The following is a 15,039-nucleotide window of genomic DNA, read 5'->3' as shown; positions in this document are numbered from 1 at the left end:
TAAATTAGCCATCCTAGGGGTGTGTTTAGCCAGCTCTCAACTCCTTGCTGCAAAATCAGCCATTATGGATTTGGAAGATTTGATGCACTCTGGGACAAAATAATGCCACACTCTACAGGATGTGCTCATAACTTTGAGGAGTTACCCTGCTCCCTTTGGTCAGAAGTGACCTCCTGCATGACCCAGAGAACTTGGAATAAGTATCTGAGAGGGGCAGAGCCCTCCAGATCTGCTGCTTGAAACTGAAGAGAATCAGAAGGGTATGACTGCGCTGAAGATTTTAAAGTGCATTTCCAAAGGCCAGGACTCTGAGTTTGCGCCTTTTTGCACCATTGGAAACTACAGCCCTGTGGATCAAACCTGCTTCAAAAGGACTAAAGAGTGGACACCCTGCAAGCTACAGGTGAACAGAGCTCACCTGGACATCCCTACAAAGAATTCCCAGCCTGGAGTACCATTGAATTTGCAAGGGTTTTGTTCAAGTGGATTGCGGAATTGAAGTTTCACACTTTCAAGGACCCTGTTGGAGATTCCATAACCTTGGATTTTGTGTTGGATACTTTGGGGGCTGCAAATAGAATTTCAGGAAGGAGTTCTAACTGGACCCCGCCTGCTGGGGAAGGCGGCACAACACAGTGGTGAGAAATTATCCTGAACAATTTCTAAAGGTGTGTCCCTGTCAGGGAACTGTCGGTTTCTAAGCACTAGAAAGTGACTAATCTTTAAAGATTCATATCTCTGGTTCCCTACAGTAGATTTTTTTCGTTTTGGTGTTATTTAAAAGATAACAATATTATCTATGTTTATAAATTGGTGTTGGAGTTTTATTTTGTGTTGTGTCTTAATTATTTACTGAAATTGTGTTTTTCAATGCTTTACATACCTGTCTTTGAAGTTAAACCTGTCTGCTCGCAGCCAAGCTACCGAGCATTGCCATAATTTCGTGCAACAGGTGTACATGACACCAGTGAGGCTCCATTGTATAGATGCCCCCGTTCGCATGAATGTCCTAGATGTCATGAACCCCATACGGGGTTCATGCATCTAGTGTGGGCATGTCCACAAATTCATCCGTATTGGCTTGATGTAGCAGCGCGACTCCGTGGAGGGGTGGGAGTCACGCTGGAGGCTACGCCTGAGCAGTGCCTTCTAGGATTGGTACCGCAACGCAAGAAGAGAAAAATGGCCAACAAGTTACTACAGTTAGTGTTGGTGCTGGCTAAACGAAGGGTTGCCATTTACTGGATGGGTGAGGGGGCCCCCTCTTTTGTGAATTGGCTGAGAGATGTAGGAGAGTGGTCACTGGCTGAGGAATTGCATATGAAGGCCTGCCGTAGGGACGAAAAGATGGAAGAGGACATATAAAGTTGGAGAGAGTTATGGAGGGAATTGTTGAATCCCACGGGGTTAGGCAGTAAACAGACTAGTAAGTTCGATGGGGACAATAGTATGTAAACGCTGGTGCTTGGGTCAACCCTATTTCTATATGATGCTGAATCTGCTGCTAAGCCATGAAAAGTGTTAAGTATATTTAACTGTGCTAAAGTTCTTTAAAAAAATATGTTTTGACAAACTTGCCACTTAGAAACAATGCAATTATTTACCTTTTTTCATGCACTTTAAAAATGATGTATGACTATGCTTGAATAGTCCGGTGTTTATGTTAATGATGTAATGCAAGCATCATTGATGACGCGATGATGCTTAAAAAACACGGGAACTCGGCATATGAGTCATGTGATCAAGACCGCCATTGTTTGCCCAAATGAATCAATTTATACACTACAAACTGGAGTGGCTCGTTCTTTTGCCAGGAGCTAGTAAGGACAGTGTGATATATCTATCTATCTATATATATATATATATATATATATATATATATATATATCTATCTCTCTCTCTCTCTATATATATATATATATATATTCCTCCACACGGCCAGCGATTCCAGTAGCGTAAACAGGAGAGCACTCGCAGATCCTTGTTAACACACACAGGTTCACCGTCGCCGATCCTCCTTCCTCGGGTGCAATCTCTGCGGTGGTGAGCCGCTTTCTATTCCTCCACACGCCCAGCGATTCCAGTAGCATAAACAGGCGAGCACTCACAGATCCTTGTTAACACACACAGGTTCACCGGTGCTGCTCCTCCTTGCACGGGTGCAATCTCCGCGGTGGTGAGCCGCTTTCTATTCCTCCACACGCCCAGAGATTCCATTAGAGTAAACAGGAGAGCACTCGCGGGTCCTTGTTAACACACACAGGTTCACTGTCACCGCTCCTCCTTCCTTGGGTGCAATCTCCGTGGTGGTGAGCCTCTTTCTATTCCTCAACACGCCCAGCGATTCCAGTGTGGTTCTGAAAAATCTGGGTTCATATTATAGTTCTGGACTCGAGAATAAAAACTTCGTCGAAATAGGACGAATTTGGTATCAAAAGACAGAGAATGACGAGTACATCAAGTACATGTATTTTCGGCATATTCGAGTGACGATTTCACCTCGAAATCGCCATTTACCTTCTAAACCCTTAGCTGCATGTTGCCCTCTACATAGGCCTTAATCCAGTTGAAATTGATTCCACGAGGATACATACTCCTTAATTGACTTCTTCCTGACCCCAGTACAAGTTAGAACCATTGCCCCAGGCCGAGCTCGTTAGGTCAGTTCCCTCCCAGTGGCCGAGCAAGATAGCATCTAAGCCCAACCAGCCATAAAGCCATTTCAGCACGCACACCTGCCATATCTCGCTCACATCTTTCTCCACTCCTTCCTTCACTTGTTTTATGATGGGGAGGTGACCGTTTTTATTAGGGGTCCAGCGATATCTGATGAAATGTTGGGCCTTGCCGGATGATTTGTTATGAGCAGCACGACGTGAAATATGTACATGTCATCATGACTCTGCTTTTCTTTTGTAAACAGTAACCATAAAATGAAATACCACGAATCCAAGGAATGTATTGCTCAAGGCTGAATATTAGGTATAAGAAGAGAAGCCTGACTTTGTGAAAGTGTGCAGTCTCCTGAATATACTGGTATTGTACTTCTAGGACCCTGTCACCTTGGTTGCAGCCAATAAACTAATCTTTGACTTCACCTGGAAGACTCTGAAGTTTCTGTGGGTCTGACTCAGGAGAACCCGAGGTCTCTGGTGTGTTGATCCCCTGGCACCGCTGGGTTACTGGTTCGGTACCGGTTCTTAAAAACCCAGTACCTCACCAGTAGCGTAAACAGGAGAGCACACGCAGGTCCTTGTTAACACACACCGGTTCACCGTCGCCGCTCCTCATTTCTCGGGTGCAATCTCTGCGGTGGTGAGCCGCTTTCTATTCCTCCACACGCCCAGCGATTCCAGTAGCATAAACAGGCGAGCACTCGCAGATCCTTGTTAACACACACAGGTTCACCGTTGCTGCTCCTCCTTGCACGGGTGCAATCTCCGCAGTGGTGAGCTGCTTTCTATTCCTCCACACGGCCAGCAATTCCAGTAGCGTAAACAGGAGAGCACTCGCAGGTCCTTGTTAACACACACAGGTTCACTGTTGCCGCTCCTACTTCCTCAGGTGCAATCTCCGCAGTGGTGAGCCGCTTTCTATTCCTCCACACCCCCAGCGATTCCAGTAGCGTAAACAGGAGAGCACTTGCTGTTCCTTGTTAACACACAAGCCTCCTGGTCTGTCTCTCTCTGTTTTTCAATGCATACACAAAGAACATAAATTAGAATGGATAAAGAAGAGGATAAAATATATGTCATATAAAGATTTTAGAGACCTTATCAAAGGGAACCATATAGAACACTTCTCTGAAGAACAGGATTTAGAATGGATAAAGAAGAGGATAAAATATATGTCATATAAAGATTTTAGAGAAACAACTACCATTGAAATGAAGAACACAAGAATAACAAGATTTTAGAAAAATTATAAGCCCTGAAGAAGCGCAGTGGAGCGCGAAACACGTGTTGGCTTTTTCTGACTGCTTAAGAAAAATAAATAACAACTAAAATAAACAGAATAAGAATATTAGTTTTTTTATTGATGTGTGTGAATATCTCAGTGCAGATATAAATATTTATATATATATATATATATATATATATATATACATACATAACATCAAACTTCACTGAGATATACATAACATATATATATATATTATATATATATATATATATATATATATATATAAATATATATATATCCCAAGTCACAAGACGTAACAGCATTACGCCGATGCACTCCGCTCCGAGAAAAAATATATTACCACCGATCAGAAATGTGGTCCAAGGTTGCTTTATTAAATTCCTTGCAGCATGTAATCAGGCATATGGAACAAAACCCTACGCGTTTTGACGAAACCTTCGCCTTGATCACGGGTATTTCAACGTGTCCTGGTGTGTTTGGAGGACGAGAAACAGTATATATATATATATATATATTTTTTTTCCGAGGCTTGGGAGAGAGATTGGTGTGTATATATATATATCTGGTGGCCTTGAGCGCTAAATAAATCGTTTTTAGCCCATAACGGACGTTGGAGTGGCGTGGCTTTCTTTTCCTTTACTGCTGTGGCGGCTGCTGCGTGCTGGTTGGGTGAGAGAGCTGCATTCGTGCACATATATATATATATATATATATGAACACAGGTTCCCACAAGCAGCAGAACGGACTCGACTCCAGCCGCTACACCGCCAAGAAACAGGAGACCCAGATTTTCTGTGAGTAATTTATTCTGCAACAGACAGCATAACGTTTCGGCCTGGCAACATTGCAAGATGATCGTGGAAATGGTAGAAATGTGCCTTAGTAACAATGTTTTCCTTTTTAATAAGGCACACTACACTCAATTGTGTGGAACAGCAATGGGAGTTTCCTTCTCTCCAAGCTACGCCAACCTGGTCATGGGGTGGTGGGAGAAGATGGTAGCTTGGAGAGAGGGAAATGACCAATACGTAGCCAGAGTGGTCCTCTGGCTACGATTTATAGACGACCTATTCATAATTTGGAACGGTTCGAACAAAGAATTCCTGGAGTACCTGAAAATCCTAAATGATAACGAGGATGGACTAAAGTTCACACATGACATAAGTACTAGTGAAATAGTATTCCTGGATACCAAAATATATGTTGAAAATGGTCAATTGGAGACAACAGTCCACAGAAAAACAACTGCCACGAACAGCATACTTCATGGCCAAAGTTTTCATCTGGCAACCTTAAAAAGAAACATACCTTATGGCGAGTTCATAAGGATGAAAATAAATTGTTCTAATCAAGAGGAAATGAATAAAAAATTCAAAGAAACTGCTGCCAGATTCAGGAAAAGGGGATACAAACAACATGATATTGATCAAGGTGAAAGGAGAGCAAGAGAAAAAAGTAGACTTGAAACGTTAATCCCCAAAAAAGAAAAAGAAAAAGAAACTGAAACGACCTCCAGGGAACCAATCAGAATGATATTGACGTATACCAAAGAGAGCCACTTAATACGCAAATCATTACAAAAATACTGGCATGTTTTACAAAAGGATCCTGATATAGGGAAGGAGATTGGAAAGTTTCCACAGTTAGCATTTAGGAAAGCTCCATCCTTATCTGACAAATTGGTTAACAGCCATTTCGAAATAAAAAAGAAAAATCGAAAAATTGGCTAGATGGAAGACGAAATGGCTTTACCAAATGCAGCCAATGCAAGGCCTGTCAAGTGGGACGAAAATAAATAAAATAAAGGATCCAAATGGAAAGTTTTTTAAAATAGAAAGTACAATTACCTGTAAAACCACCCATGTGGTTTATTTGTTACAATGTTTTTGTGGCCAAAGATACATCGGGAGTACCATCTGCCCTCTCCATAAAAGGATATTAGAACATATCCGTGCAATAGAGAATCACAATCAAAGCTATGCAATGGCAAAACACATGATGACCCATGAAAAGCAAAAAAAGACTTGGAAAGACATGACATACAGTGGCTTGGTAACAGTGCCAATAAAGGAGAGAGGGGGTAACAGACTGATGACCTTACGTCGCCTAGAATCAAGGCTAATCATTTGTTTTAAGACTAAGATCCCTGGGGGCCTGAATGGGGACGAGGAACTTTATGTGCACCTTTAAGAAGCTAAATCCTGGCAATTGGCAAAAACATTCAACAGAGAACTGTGTAAATATGTTTGGGAATAGGAGGGCACTAAGTCCCGAGATATATGTGTAAAACATAATGCATTATGCACACCAAAGATGACCTGCACATAACATAGAATGTAATTAATTGTTATGCAAGCCATTATTGAAGAGAGGGCACTAAGTCCTGAGAAACAAAACATACTATCAGAAACAATAATGTTAGATGTAAAATGCTGAAAATAATTGACTCGTGTTTTGCAGGAAATGTGGTGTCCAAATTAGACTCACTTAGAGACTATGCATTTGAACGTTTTGCTGTTTGAATCTTCCCAACAAAGCTGAACAGTATATCTTTGTTGAAATTAATGCCAGAATGTTTTACATGCTACATGGGATGTAGGCAAACTGAGTATGCCATTTGTTTATGAAAGAGAAATGTATAATAAGTAAAGAGTAACTACCAGTACCACAATGCCTCATAATAGGGCAATTGTGAATTACTGATAAAAGAGAGAAACAGACAAAGGACAAATGTTTGTAACCGTGAACAAGCAGCGGATGCTGCGAAACGCGTCGGTAAAGCTGTGTGCTGTAAGGGCACAGAAATAAACCTGCTATAAACTTCCTTCCTGGTGGTGTGCGAGTATAATTGTTTGGTGACAAATTGACGAGCAGGGAAAGCCCATCCCTGGAACTCGCACCGGCTGTTTAAAGGTGTGCCTTTGATAACGGGAGTAATTTGGTGAAGAAAATATATATATATATATATATATATATATATATATGACCAAGACCAGGGCCGGACTGGCCATAGCGGGCACCGGGAGTTTCCCCGGTGGGCCGCTAGGGTCGGGCCGATTTTGGGCCCCGGGGGGTGCTTTTGTTACATAGCTGCAAAATCGGCCCCTGTAACATAAATCGTCTGAAACCGGCCCTAGCAAACAGCTTGGATGCTTCCAGGGGGGTCGGGCGAGCTCTTTGCCAGGGCCAGTTTTGGTTCCTAGTCCGGCCCTGACCAAGAAGCCATGTGTAGTTGAAACGGGTCTTGTTTCATTGCAGAAAATTAGAACTAACTAGTGTGGTTCCTTCCTTACCGGACAACACAGGAGAGGATTGTTGAAATATATATATATTATACCAACAAGATTTATTTATATGCCAACTAATAATAATGACAAACTCACAAAATAACCAAATGCATGGGATAAAACAAAAGCAGATAATTATGGTAAAACACAGGCAAATAATACACACTTACAAGTCAGATAATGATGAAACATTCACAAGTGACATGCAAGGGAGCAAAACCTAAGCAAATAATAATAAATGTTTAGGAGAATAACTGTATATACATACATATATAGTTAAAAACAGAAATACTTCACAGGCTGGTCACTCAGCACTCAGACAAAAACACATGTAGAAATAACATCGGATATATCGATAAATATATCTCAATATCAAAAAGAAAATACCTCCCGCGCTGCAATATCTTCATCTTAGCACTCACAAGACTGGCGGATCCTAAATTTCAGTCCCTGGGGTCAAGAGACTCCTGAAGCTGGGGAATGCAGCACTGTGCAGATCAACTTCCTTTTGCTCTTGGCTGCAGGTGTACAAGCTGGAGACTGTAGTGCTCATATGTATTGGGACCATGTGATGACCTTTGACTCTTAGTATTTTAATTGACTACCATTGTTTTAATTGACTCTATGTGTTTTAACTTACTCTATCTTGTATGTACAACCTCATTTTTCATGCACTTGCATTTTGACTTGTGGTTGCCTTTTGTGTTTCCTTATAGCTTCAGAGTCGGAGTGTTTAGCAAAGAGCAAAGCAGCTTTGCCTGGAACAGAAGGTGTGGGATGTTTGTTTGAAAGCATGAGAGAGAGAAATGCGTGGAATGTACTTCTCTGTCTCAGTACTGCCAGGGGACCGCATGCAGCCCTGCTGACCTATACATGTGCCCACCACGTAAACAGCAGCATTGGGCTGCTGTTTATTCTACTCAGCAACAACATTCAGAAATCTGTTAAATAAATGGGAAAGCATTTATTTACAGGTTAACTGAAGTTTAAAAAAAGGAAGTAACTAGAATGTCCTGGTCCACCTCAGTCCGCCTTTGGAATCTGGCATCTGTTGATTCTCCCCAAGTGTCCGCCCGCTGCTCGTGTTGTAATTCAGGTACTATTTCCCAACCTCCTCCCATCCTGTTTTTTTATCACAAACCCCTAAAAAATAAAAAACCTATAACAAACAAGCATTAGAACAGGCAGGAAGAAGTTACCAGCACTACAAAGACAGAAAACACTAGAAGCCATGTTTAATGTTAATCCTTTATTTAATAGGGTCGTTAAGTTGTACATAATGTCTCCTTTGTTATATATAAGGTAACAAAAATGCTTATAACACTTTTTTATTGTAACTTTTCAACATGCTGCACAGCACCCACAAAGCTCTCCTCTACATAGCTTAAAGACAATGGCAAAGACAATAGCTCTGGCTAAACACTTATTTATAAGGTCTCAAAGGCGAGACCTATTGGCTATGTCAATGAGTTTTCACAGAAATAACCCATCTCTTGGTCAAGCTCGTCTTTCCTTCCTCAGCACAAATAGCCCCCATTGCTCCTCCGCTCGCCTCGCCCTTCTTTATTGCAGTGCCCCATAGGAGCATTACTTGCTATATAAATGTTAGAATACAATAACGATGGAGTCGTTGCTAAAGAAATCGTAGTCCTTTTCCTCATCAAGCGCATCTACATTACACAGCCTCGCATCATATCATCCATTAAAATTCCTTGCTTTTTCTCTGATCTCTTAAAATGGCCAGAGTGTGATCAGTTCTGAAAAACTCACAAGTCGCCCTTTATAGAGGTCGGCTTCTGGCTATCAATGGAGCAAAGAACCCGTATAGGATTTATGGTGGCATGAGCAGATTAACATAACACCCGCACCGCCAGAGCGGTCACCATACAAAACACCGATGTAGGGCATGTGACCAGCAAAAGCGCTTCTCTTTGATTTGAAATAGACTAAATAATTTAAGGCAAAGTAGATAACTGGTGGCTTTCAAGTATTCTAACACCAATTTATATATTAGAAATATTTTTTAACACGTCATACTGAAAGAAGATGCGTTTGCTTTTATAAAATAAACAAAGGGATGTACGTCTTATCCACAACTGAACATTTACGTTAGTTACAGGTTCCGCTGTATATCACGTTGCATAAAACAATAAACCTTTCAGAAACGGGCGCCATATTCAGCTGACGTTCCGTTGTAGTCTTTCTTTTGTGTTAGTGATGACAGTTTTTCTGTATTTTGTTCTGAGTGTCACCGTACAACGCCCCCTTCCTTAAGTCTGTCTTCTAATGTATGACAGTTGAAACCATTGCCCTTTATTCCCAGTATATGAAGTTCACGAGATTGCCACAAGGGGGTGGAGGCTCATTCCCTTGTCATTGGCTAGGTCTCCTGTTTGTCGGCGCTGAGAGGGCGGGAGGAATTTTCCAAAGGGTTAATGGGGCATGTGTAGGTTGTGCTGCACTACGGTGGCTCGGAGAGGGACAAAATATTAAAGGGACTGAAAAAATCTAGCCGCGATTAAGAAAGGGGAGGGGAGAATGTGCCGCAGCTGAAGGGAGAGCCCAGGACCCACGGAGGCAGTTGCCCGGTCATCCGGGAACGAGGAGAATATGAGGTGAGGTATTATTATTATCTTGAAGGGGCTGAGAACAGGGAGGGGATTGAGGGACAAGAGGGGGGATACGCACGACATGCACAAAATATCCCAGTTTATTTCAGACTCAAAATCACAGCTCTGCTCTGTGTGAAGAGCCCATGTCCTTCCCCAGGCATGCCTTCGCTTGTTCTGGTAGCCTATCCACAGTCTGTGCCAACCGGCTCCATGGGAACATCTGCACTCCATGCACTTCTTAGGCGCGCGTTCAACGGCTGATGCCCTTCCAGACTGTGTGGAGATCCCATGTCCTTCCTTGGGTATGTCATAGCTGGCTATCCACGTTCTGTGCACCCGGCATTATGGGCACATCTATAATCCCTGCGTTTCTTCGGTGCACGTCCGTATGCCGCCCGACAAGGCTCTGTTCACATAACCCTCTCGTCGCCTAAGAGAGCAGCGCAGCCCACCCCATGACCCAAATCTCTGCAACTACATACAGAGCCCATGTAGTCTCCCAGAATCATTTATCCACAGTCTTTGCCTTCCAATGCCCCCCATACTCTGTGTGGCTCTATAGTCAGCCCCCATCCCCAAGGTGTGTGCAGTCACTGACCCAACACCGGTAAACTCTGGTGCGCACACTGCCTAGTAGCACTCTATGTTCTCGACTTTATATGTACCCCACCTTTTTGTAATTTCTACAGATTTTATGCACGCCCAAAGTGTATGTTCTGCGAAAGATGAGTGCATAACCCAGTCTGTGCCTCCACAGGATCCGTGTGCACATACACCCACATGTTATTGCCATCTGCGGGCTCAGTGAGAACAAATGTAGTTCATGTCCTCTGATAGGTTTGTGTTCACAACCACAGTCTCTGCATCCTCTGTGTGCATACACACAGCGCACGATCTCCTATTGCTGCGCGCATATGCACATACCTTGTTCCCTATGCCCTACCCTGTTTATGCTGGCTCAGCAAATCACTCTACAGTCCCAGGGAAAATTGCATACTTGCACAGTCAACCCCCTTCCTGGTCTAGTGTACACATCCACAGTTGTGCTCCCCAAGCACAAATGATTCGCTCTACCCGTACATCTACAGCTAATATCCTTCCCAGGCTGTGTTCGCATACCGCGTCCTCCCAATGCTAGATATACACCCATGTGCCCACGCACACACAAACTCACTTTTTGTGTGTGCAGATCCTGAGTCCATCCTATTTTCCCTTTTTCTGCTGTTGCCATCCAACAAACATCATGGGGCAGGGCAGAAGATCATTGATCATGTACAGGTTGCCATTTACTTCATACGCAGAGGTTGGCAAAATTTACAGCTGGAAAAACATGCATAGTTATGTCCTGCAGAGACGAATGTGTGAGCGGCTCCCGTGTTTAGCATAGATGTGAGTGGCATCTCTGCTCATACCATTTCTGAGCAATTTCGAATAGAAATTACATCGAAGTGGTGCTGCACAGCAGACAACCATGAACTAAATGAAGAAGGTAGTGGGTTATCATGTCGCTATCTTATTACATTTTAACTGGGTCTGGTGAAATGGGCGGATAGTGTGGTCAGAGAAAAAAACATAGAGCCGTGGTACAAATTTCTATTCACGTAAAAAAACAAAACGCATTCACACTTACTTTGGAACCTTCCTTCTATACTAGCAGTAGAAATAACCGCATACTGACCATCATGAGTGTTGTAATATTCATAAAGCCTGTACCTACTGGTATATTAGCATCTTGAAATGAGACCTTGTTCATCAGGCTACAACACTCCTAGTTAAGCACGACCACACAATGGATTTTTTGAGAAGGCCGGACTCAACAACGTTTGATAAATGTCCACACTACGTAGGAAATGAATGTGCTGTCGTCAGCCCCTTTTAGGGAAATCCTTCAAGATGTTCGTAGCTCAGTACTCCTTTGTTTTACCTTAGAAGCTGCTTTTTTATAAGACAACCTTTCATAAAGAAATAGAAATGTAATTTTGATTTTTGGATGTCAGTTGTTTGCAGACATTTGTGATATATATACTCCGTAAAATTCGACCTTAATAGTGGCAAGCTGTAAGTTCAGTAGGAATGTATGAGAAAACCATGGATTTCCATAGAAGGCTCAAATTGCAGACCATCAGACACTCCCACACATCTTACTTATGGGACAATGGGCAGGGCCCTGTCACATCATTCCATGCTGTTTCTGTTAGTCAGACTTCCCCCTACTGACGGAATCTCACCACTGGGTCCGTTTAGTCCCTGCCTAATCAATAAGACATTCAAGAAGTGAATGGGCCGCTGTCAGAGATTCTTCGATGAATACGAGGGGATATTTATTGCTCTGTACTCATGTGTTGTATCAAGACCTGCTTTATAGACTGCATTTCAGAAAGAGAGATACATATTTTCTCTGATTTCAGTTATTAGACAAGTCATGCAGGATGTTAATTTATTTTCTATTTTGAAAGTGCCATTATGAATTCATTAGCAACCCCCACCCCAGATTGTGGGTGCAGATTGTGGGTGCAGATTCAGGGTGCAGATTCAGAGAAAACTCAGCAGCACCACCACCACAGCATCAATCTGTGCAACCATTCAACAACAACTGGTTCAATTATGTTCTCTCAATGTTTCAAGCTTTATTACAAATGTCACAAAAAGATGTTATTTCACTTCTGTTCTTGGATTTTCATCACAATAAAATACACTGAACATAATCTTCACAAACGTTATTTACAAAAGTTTAAGCTATTGCCAATATAAATTACAATCACTTTTATTTAAGTATTAATTATTTAAAAAAATTAAAAGCCGTTGCTATTTGTAATATCAATACATCTAAGTCACGTAAATACAAAACATGTTGCATTACAAACGCTATAGTCGTCACATGTGCGAAAGTTATAACTATTGGCATTGAAAATGACAAAGCTATTAATTTAGCTATTTTCTAAATCAACACATAAATAAAAAAAAATGTCATTTACAAGACCAATAGCTCAAACTTTCATAATGCGAGACCTATTGCATTGCAAATGCTTGTGCTTCGGGGAATCTGTGCACTAGTCTTAGTAATGTATAATTTGTGCCCGAGATAAAAAAAAACAAAGTAAATAATGGCCTTCAAAGAATAAATATTTTGCATCACTATTTTTTTTTAATGGTAATGCAACCAGTACAACGCATGTCCAATACAGGAAATGTTAAACTAAAATGAATGTTTCCGGATTTCATTCTGTTTATGATCCTGTACACTGGACCCAGTCCACCAAGTGCCATACTAACTTGGATGTTGCAGATTTGCCATGAAAGAGACTTTCAGTGATCCTCTGTAGACTTGTTCTCTGTTAGTTCAAAAAGAAATCTTATAAAATAGCATATTGTGTATCTTGTAATGGGACAACATGTTTGCATCAGTTCTATTTGAAAGCCAGTTCACCCTTTAATCATTATGCCCACATTTTGTATCTTTTGTGTACTTTGATTTCCTGTTATGGGAAAGTTTGTTTGCTTCTGCTGCTTCTTTGCGTAGAGTATTTAATTTGCTCTGGTGCATAAGAATTTCAAGTGTCATCCAATAAATTAGTTTGTCATCGCCCGGAAGTGACCCCCTCCCCCCCCCCCCCAAATCACAGATGCTTATGTGTTATGTCACATGTACTACCCTCTGGGGTTGGAATATTGGAGACTGTAATAAGCCTATGGAGTTGGACACAAATGAGTGTTCATCGTAAAAGAGCCCAAAATAATTTCCTTAAGTTCTTGTTGACAGTAAGCATCTTTTTGTTGCACAAGTCTTTGGTTGCCAGCACCATCTAGTAAAATAACAGAATATAATGTGTAGATTTTAAAAGGCAGCCAATCTCAAACATATGATTTTGTCGCTTGTTACATATGACATTTTAAAAGCACATCACACAGTTATGATTGGATAGGATGCTTTATTCCGGTAGAAATGCCCCAACGCGGAGCAATTACAAATCATCCTGTTCCCTCCAGCCGGTTCTCTCATTCTCCTCAATTGATTCCTTCCATTACACCCTTCTCACTCCAAATATTCACTGAGGAAACAATAGAGGGACTATGCAAGGTTACACATAGATATTAATATAGAAGTACCCATTACAACAACAGCAACTTCACTTTTAGTGCCGTGTTTTCTAAAGTGTCTGTACTGGTGTGCCGTCTTAGTTTTTAAATTTCGCATTTCAGTTTCTACCCTCTTTTCCCTCCATCCTCAGCCATAGATCAACAAACCTTTACTGGGGAGAGCCAGATTAGTTGTGGTCTCTGTGCAGCACATTGCTTTCATTTACAAATAGTTTAAAAGACTGATCTTTCTGTGCTCCTTACTATTGTATCGAATAATGACTTTGCATACTAGTTTGTATTTAAGAAACCCTAATCATTTTGTATACATAGCAGAAGTAGACACTTTGGTGCACCTGAGTATCAGCCACTCTTTGGCATACATGATTTTTGTGATATATTCAACTGGGAAAAATACCAGTTTAGCAGCGCACCATAAAATGTATTTGTACATGATAAAATTGTTAAAAGAGCAAAACAGTAAACCAAGATGAGCTTCGATTGTGCAACCCTTTTGACTGATGTTTTAGAGTTGCTGTGAATACGTGGGTACAGTGTGCACCCGGGGCGGTTTGTAAAAGAACATCAGTGTCTTTGGATTTTAGGCCTCAAGTATTCCTACTATGTGTACAAACGTCTGCTTTACCCTCCTTGGGGCTAGTTGTCAACGTTGTGCGCTCCGACCCCGAATGCTGGACATTTTAATGCATCTCAATCAAGGTGGGGTTCCCAGACTGCGGTCTTAACATGTTTTCAGTTTGCTGTACTGGGATGGACGGTTAAAACGTTTGTTTATTTGCTTGCTCGAAAGTTACACCAGTTCTGGCTGTCTTTTCTCATTTTTTGTAGTTTTCACATTTCTGTTCAGCAGCCCACATGTTTGAAATCGCCATGTGATTTGCATCCTAGTTGCCTTTGCAGAACAAGCAACTGGAACAATCCGTGTCTGGTCGTTAAATCAAGTACCATTACATTTTATAATAGTAATACCTGTTACTTACTGCACTTCCTAACATTATATTTAGTGTTGTCTGAAGCGCTATACATAAACAGGTTATTGTTTGTTATAGTCCATCAGGATGTATTTGCATGTAACTAATGCAGAGGTCAATTTGTCATGGTGCAGTGCACTGTTCTGT

The 15,039-nt window shown here is 41.6% G+C and overlaps 1 protein-coding gene across 10 annotated transcripts in view; it reads left to right on the top strand.

Moving 5' to 3' along the window:
* The first annotated feature begins 9,630 nt into the window (after positions 1-9,630).
* ITSN1 (intersectin 1) overlaps positions 9,631-15,039 on the top strand; it is a 1,522,922-nt gene continuing 1,517,513 nt past the window's right edge. For 5 of the 10 annotated variants that reach the window (XM_078656938.1, XM_078656936.1, XM_078656937.1 and 2 more), the window contains exon 1: positions 9,631-9,826. The gene's annotated coding sequence lies outside the window, so the exon portion shown is untranslated. The remainder of the gene's footprint in view (positions 9,827-15,039) is intronic. The other 5 variants (XM_078656935.1, XM_078656934.1, XM_078656933.1 and 2 more) reach the window with 1 other exon arrangement.

This window comes from Lissotriton helveticus, chromosome 8, assembly GCF_964261635.1.
Source record: "Lissotriton helveticus chromosome 8, aLisHel1.1, whole genome shotgun sequence".
Taxonomy (NCBI): Eukaryota; Metazoa; Chordata; class Amphibia; order Caudata; family Salamandridae; genus Lissotriton; species Lissotriton helveticus.
This window is presented reverse-complemented; position numbering and strand designations above follow the sequence as displayed.